Genomic DNA, 7,500 nt, shown 5'->3' with positions numbered 1-7,500 from the left:
AGAGAGAGAGAGAGAGAGAGAGAGAGAGAGAGAGAGAGAGAGAGAGAAAGAGAGAGAGAGAGGAATATCCCTCTCCACACAAACACGTGCACGCGAGCAGACAAAGCACGGGATGCACGCTGCCTGTGCGTGAGGGGGCGTGACTTATGCCTCATTGGACCCAAGTACTCACGCGCGTGTGCGTACAGGGCATGTAGGTATGTGTGCGTCGATGCCCCTCTCCCCCACACCCTACACCCCCACCCCCGACCCCCACAACCCCACCAAGCATTTCCCCGGAGTTTTGTGGGTTAATTATGTTAATCGAGACCGACACTCCAGTAATTATGAGAACTAAGCGGAGGGTGGGCATGGGTGGGGGTGGGGCATGAGCGGGGGTAAGGAGAGGGAGGGAGGGGAGGGGGGGCGACCTGGAGTTCCTTGTCGTGGGAAATACGCCCACTACCCCCCCCCACCCCTCTTCTTCCCCCTCCTCCTCCCCTACTATGAATGCCCCAAAACAGCTGGTTGTTGGAGAGAAAGATGCAAGGAAGGAGAGAGGGAAGGAAGAGGGAAAGAGAGGAGAGGGAGAGAGAAGAAGAGAGAGAGGGAAGGAAGAGGGATAGAGGGAGAGGGAGGGAAGGAAGAGGGAGAGAGAGAGAGAGGGAGAGAGAGGGAGGGAGAGAAGGAAATAGAAAGACATATAGCTAAATAGAAAGACAAGGGAGATAGATAGATCCTAATCCTCAAAATTTCCTAATACATTTTAAACCACCAGCTAAATAAACTGATAAAAAAACACACAAATAATAAAAGATAAAAAGATAAGATAAAAGTAAAAATAAAAATGAATAAAAATAAAGTAAATAAAATAGACAAGTAAATAAAAGTATTTATAAAAAACCAAGCAAAAAAGTAAATAAAAATAAATAAAAATACAGACAAGATAAACAAGTCAATAAAACTAAATAAAAAGAATAAAAAATAGACCCAAAAAGAAGAAGAAAAAAATTGGATAACAGCCGACACACATTACACTTTATGGCATGGCTGGTATGCTGATTAACCCCCCCCCCCTCCTTTTCCCCTTCTCACAGCTGACAGAAGATAAGACAGATAAGATTGATAATGATAAGTCCGCCGCATAACTTTCTAATCATTTAAAAAAAAAATACGCATAATGAGGATTATTTTGATATCACTGGCGATGATGATGATGATGATGACGATAAATAGGACGACGATGATGAAACAAAACAACAACAACAACAACAACAACAACATTAACAACAATAACGGTAATAATAATGATTCTGTAGCTTTAAATATCTTTAAAAACACTAATGCGATGGCAGTACTACTTGTAAGAACAGCAACAGCCCACAAATAACACAGACGATAATATGCATCAAACGTCTTGAAAAATCAAATATACAAAAAAAATCCACTTAATATAGTCAGCCCTTCGTCTTTATCATAGAGTTAGAAAACCTTCAATTGGCGAGCGTAATTGCATGCGGTAAACAAGACTCAATGAAGGGCAGACTCAAGCATACTTAGTAAGGTTATTCATAAACATGCAGTAATAATACGCACCTTGTACTTGAGATATTTATAACATTTCTCTAAAATTCTGTTGTTGTTTTTTATTACATATATGTATTTACGTGTATCTCATAGTAGTATTACTGTCATTATCTTCATTATCTTTATCATTACGAGCGTTTATAAGAGTCGCTAGCAGTAAAATAATTCGAAATAATTTTTCATCGCCAAAATCGTCACCATTATCAGCGTTATTATTACAATTAACAAGACTCGCTCCGAGCCTAATTGCTCTAAACTCTTACCTTGGTCACTGAGGCTATTTCTAGCCTTTTCTCATTCGTCATTTCTCTTTCCACAAAGAAACAAAGCGATGACGAGAATTCCACCCAAACGCAAGTAACGGAGGCCAGTAAATAGCATTCCTAATTACTGGGACCTAAGAGCGTGGTCCTCCTCCCCCCTCCCCTCCCCCCCTCCCCTTTTCGCCCCCTCCCGGCGCGCCCCGAGCCGCCGGGCCAGTGCCCTGGGCCATCTCAGGCATCCAAGTACACGCAGAAACGCACACTAGGATGTGCACACGCAAACACAGACACAAATACACGTATACACATACAGGCACGTGCGCGCGCGTGTGGCGAAGAAGATGCGAGGAAGGAAGAGAAGAAGGATGAGGAGGAGGAGGGTTAAATTCCCGTTAACCCCCCACCCCCTCCCCGCCCTCACCCACCCCCCACACACATACATACCCCCCCCCCCCCTCCCGTTCAATCTACCCGTTGGTATGTTCCTCGCCTTGTAAGAGCGGCCATACATTTAAGCCGGCAACAATGGAGTTCATTTGAATAGGGTTCGCTCAGACCAAGCAGGCATATGGCCCGCCTTAGACCCATGCCCTGTCCCGTCCCCCTCCCCCTCCCCTCCCCCCCGCCCGACCCCCATGAGGTGGCTGGGAAGGGCATGGGGGCAGACGGTCGTACCCATATTAATGTCTGAATAACAAGATCGTGAAGCCCCACATGCCGGCTGGCTCTTGGTGCTGCGAAAAAATGGTTGAAATGACGTCACTTCATTAGCGACATTTTCATCGCTTTCATCGCCAGGCCTTGCCAATCAGCGCTATCTGTAACATCACTATCAGAGGCATTTTCACCGTCACTGTCATCGCGGCGATACAATCACCATCACTATCATGCTCATTATCATCCTTATTTATCTCATTTCGTCTCCATCATCATCATCGTCATTAGCGTCGTCACGGTCATTCTCATCGCCATCATCACCTTCCCCTTTGCTCTCCCCCCCCCTCCTCCTCCGTGACGACCCCCCACCCACATCCCAAGCCCCAAGACCGAAGACCAAAGACCGAAGACCCTTGGACTCCTCAAGACGCAACGCCACGAGCCCTTCCCTCTACATAGCGAAGCCCCTTCGTCCTCGGGTCGACGACGAGGACGAGGCCACCGCGCCGCCGACACATGGGTTAATGAGGGCGGGTCGCGGATCACTCCCGGGCCGGGCGACGAGCGGCGACCGGGGCTGACAGGACCCGCGGGGGAGTGTTCGCCGCGTGATGAAGGGACCCGACGGCGAAGAGGAAGCATATGCCCCGACGGAGCCCGCCCGTGCGTGGGTGCGCGCCCGCGGGCCACGGACCTCCCCCGGTCTAGGCCTACGTGCCTGCTCGCCTCATCAGTCGGCACACCCGAAGACAGACACATGGGCAGATGGGCAGGCAGGCTAGCAGACAGACACATAGACAGGCTGACACAGACAGTCAATCAGCATTCAAACCAAAAGCCCAGCCAGGGGAGCTACCCGAGCCAGGCCCTCCATCGCTTTTTCAATCAACCTCCAGCCGGTCCCTGTCAGCACCCTTTTCCCCTTCCCCCTTCCCCCCCTCCCCTCGCCCGCTGTATTTCACTATATCCGCGGATGGTGTCACTCCCCGCCCCCCTTCCCCGCCGCCGAACACGCGCTCTTGTTATTCGACCAAACAGGCCAGCCTCCTCTCGACGTTTCCATTGGGCCGTCTGCCTCCCGTAGGCCGCCTGAGCGCTCTGACATGTGTAGGCCGGGTTGACAGGGGCCAGGACGGGGGGGGGGGGGGGGAGGCTATAGAAGGAGGGAAGAAGGAAGAGGGAGGGAGAAATGAAAGGAAGGATGGAGGCAGAAATGGAAGGAAGGATGGAGGCAGAAATGGAAGAAAGGAGGGAGGGAGGGAGGGAGGGAGAAGAAAGGAGGGAGGGAGAAGAAAAGAGGGAAAGAGAAGGAAGGAGGAAGAGAGAGAAGAAAGCAGGGAGGGAGGGAAGGAGAGAAAAGAGAAGGGAGGGAGAAAAGGAGGGAGAAAAGGAGGGAGGGAGGGAGGGAGAGCCAGGAGAGTCAATACCCTCTAGTGTCCCTTCCGCGGCCCTCATTCCGACCGCCCGCCGCGCCACTTCAGAAAACACATGTAGGAGAATGTTTACAAACGAGCCCTTCAACACTCAAAAAAAAAAAAAAAAAAAAAAAAATGTAACACGTGTGAGCTAGCTAGAATTAAAAGCAATTAAACAGAACCGAAGTGTATATAGGTCTCCCCCCTCTACCCCTCCCCCCACTCCCTCTACCTTCAGCCATAAACCTCCTTCTTCCCCTCTACGCCTCCTCTCTACGCCCACGCCCCCCCCCCACCAACCACCCTCTCAACGCCCACGCCACAACCCCCCCCCCCCACCAACCACCCTCTCAACGCCCACGCCACAACCCCCCGCCCACCAACCCCCCTTCTCTACGCCCACGCCACCCCCCCATCAACCCCCTTCTCTACGCCCACGCCCCCCCCCCACCAACCACCCTCTCAACGCCCACGCCCCCCCCCCCCCCACCAACCACCCTCTCTACGCCCACGCCATAACCCTCCCCCCACCAACCACCTTCTCAACGCCCACGCCACAACCCTCCCCGTCCCACCAACCACCTTCTCAACGCCCACGCCCCCCCCCCCCCCCCCCCACCCCGCGGCCACTTATAGCTGCTCCAAATCGCGTTTTAATTATACTTTCCCGGTATCGCCCCCCCAACATGGCGTCCGACACGTGAGCTCGCGCTGATGCCTCCTCCTTCTGCCCTCTGCGTTCGTTCCCACGCCTCGGGAACGCAGGGGAGGAGGGAGAGGGATAAACGGGAAGAGGGGACGGGAGGAGGAGAGGGGCTTAAGTGAGGGAGGTGGAAAACTGTCTCTCTGTCTGTCTGTCTGTCTGTCTCTTTTTCTTTTTTCTTTTCTCTCTCTCTCAGCCTCCCACACCGAGTCAATTACACACCCACCCACCCACGCAAACCACCCATCCAGCCCACCCACCTACGCCCTCGATCCACCCACCTTCACCCACTCAACCCACCCAATCAACTTCTCCGCCTGAGTGGGTGAAGGCGGACACCCGCACCCCACACTCCACCTCAACCTCAACCCACCCACATCCACCTTCAACCCACCCACCGCGCCCGCCAGCAGAGGCATGACGCAGCAAGACAAGGTCCAAGTCACCGGCCGCTGGAAACTCGTTCGCAAGCTCCCTCCGCGTCCCATCCGGGCATTCGAGGGCGCGGGGGCTTCTCGGGCCTCGCTGGCGAAGCTTCTGAGAGGGAGGGAGGGAGGGAGGGGAAGGAGGGAGAGGGAGGGAATGGAGAGGGAGGGAAGGGGAGGGAGAGGGAGGGAGGGAGAGGGAGGGAGGGGAAGGAGGGAGAGGGAAGGAGGGAGAGGGGAGAGGAGAGAGGAAGGTGGGTGGATGGGAAGAAGGGAAGGGAAAGGGAGGGGAGGGGAGGGAGGGAAGGAGAGAGAGAGAGAGAGAGAGAGAGAGAGAGAGAGAGAGAGAGAGAGAGAGAGAGAGAGAGAGAGAGAGAGAGAGAGAGAGAGAATAAGGGGAGACGTTTTGGATTTGTGTGTATGTGTGTGTGTGTGTGTGTGTGTGTGTGTAAACGTGTGCTGTGTAATGCGTAAAGTTCCGTGCGTGCGCGCGCATGTCTCTACATAATCAAAAGTTCCCTTCCTAACCACATCCAATTAAACAGAAAAAAATAAACATTCATAATTAGATGAAAAAGGGTTATTTAAAACGACCTTGAAACGGAGCTGTAATTTGTGCCTACCGCAGACTCGATCAGAAGAAATGCCTTCCGCATACTTTATCCCTTAGACGCATACGGCATACATACTGGCATACACGTGAGATTACTTGTCAGGTACTAACTCGCGTCTCTTTTTCTTCTTCTCTGTCCGTCCATTTATCGGTCTGTATGTTTGTTTGTATGTCTGTCTGTTTGTCTCTCACCATTTTTTTCTCTGTCTCTGTCTCTCTCTCCTCCCTCATTTTTCTCTCTGTCTCTGTCTCTCTCTCCATCGTTTTTCTCTCTCTTCCTCTCTTTCCTTCCTTCCTTCTCCACCTCCTTCCCTCCCTTCCTGCTTCCTGCTTCCTGCTTTCCCTTCCCTACCCTCCCCTCCCCTCCCCCTCCCCTCCCCTCTCTTCCCTCCCCTTCCCTCCCCTTCCTCTATCTCTCTCCCTTGTCACCAGCAGCTGCCTTAACCCCAGACATTTTCCCGAGCAACGAAAAAATATCAAAATACAAGATTTATTAAATGTCTATTGCTGTTCAACCAGGACTTTTGCAGCACAAGGCGAAGCAGAAATATTGAAGAAAAAGGGAGGAAGAAAGCGAAGCGAAGGGCAGGGATTGAGAGCGAGGATGGAATAAGGAAAAGGAAGAGGGGGATAAGAATTGGAATTTGAGGAGAAGGAGAAAGAGGAGAAGAAGGGGGAGGAGGAGGAGGAGGAGGCGGAGGAGGAGGAGGAGGAGAAGAAGGAGGAAGAGAAATTGGAAGAAAAAGGAGGAGGAAGGAGGAGGAAGAAGGAGAGGATAAGGAGGAGGAGGAGGAGAAATTGGAAGAAAAGGGAGGAGGAAGGAGGAGGAAGAAGGAGAGGATAAGGAGGAGGAGGAGGAGCAGGAGGAGGAGGAGGAGTTGGAAGAGGAGCAGTTGAAAGAGAATGAAGGGGGAAGAGGATAAGGAGGAAGGAGGTGGAGGAGGAGGAGAAAGGCGTTACGCTCTGATTTTAAAGAAGAGGCGAGACACAGGAGCAAGAACACGAAAGAAACAAAGCAGCAACAAGGAAGCAACAAGGAAGGGAGAGCCAGAAACGGGAAGATCACCTTCAGAAAGAAAGATAGAGACAGAGAGAGGGAGAAAGAAATGCAGAAAGAGAGACAGGAAGATAAGAGTAACGAGTGCGAGAGCACCTGAAATCTTAAACTAGTTTTGACTCGGGGTTGCTGCCACCTGCCCCCCCCTTCTCCCTCCCCCTCCCTTCTACCTCCTCCCTCACACTTCCCCCTCCCTTTACCCCCTCCCTCACCACCACCTAACCTCTGCCTTCTTCCTCCTCCCCCCACCCACCCCATTTCCCCCCTCCCCGACCCCCATTACCGTTAAATAAAAGCTCCGCGCCCTGCAATGTTGTAACGCACAATGTTCATGACCCACCTCGTACGTACTCGCCAGCTGCCCCTTGCTCGGCACCTGCGCAAATAATTCGCGGCTGAATAAGTAAATCGCGATATTCCCTATTTTCAATGATAAAAAAAAAGAGGAAATTCACTTCACGGTCGAAAAATACTTGAAGTAGACCTGCAAAAAATATTTATATCCCCCCCCCCAATATATTTACTTATTTCAGAGCGGCTCAGACACAACCAGGATGCCCATTTTTAAATACGTTATCAGCTGGGTGGTTTAAATCACGAGACAACGCCGTAAAACTGAGAAGAAACAATGCAGGCAAAGCTGATAAGGAGACTGATGTGGCATTCCTCAGTGTGTGTGTGTGTGTGTGTGTGTGTGTGTGTGTGTGTGTGTGTGTGTGTGTGTGTGTGTGTGTGTGCGTGTATGTGCGTGTGTGCAGGTGTGTGTTAACCCTCCATCACCCGAAAAATCGATTTCTTCGC

The sequence above is a fragment of the Penaeus chinensis genome, chromosome 19 (assembly GCF_019202785.1).
Source record: "Penaeus chinensis breed Huanghai No. 1 chromosome 19, ASM1920278v2, whole genome shotgun sequence".
Classification (NCBI taxonomy): Eukaryota; Metazoa; Arthropoda; class Malacostraca; order Decapoda; family Penaeidae; genus Penaeus; species Penaeus chinensis.
Note: the sequence above shows the minus strand (reverse complement) of the source record.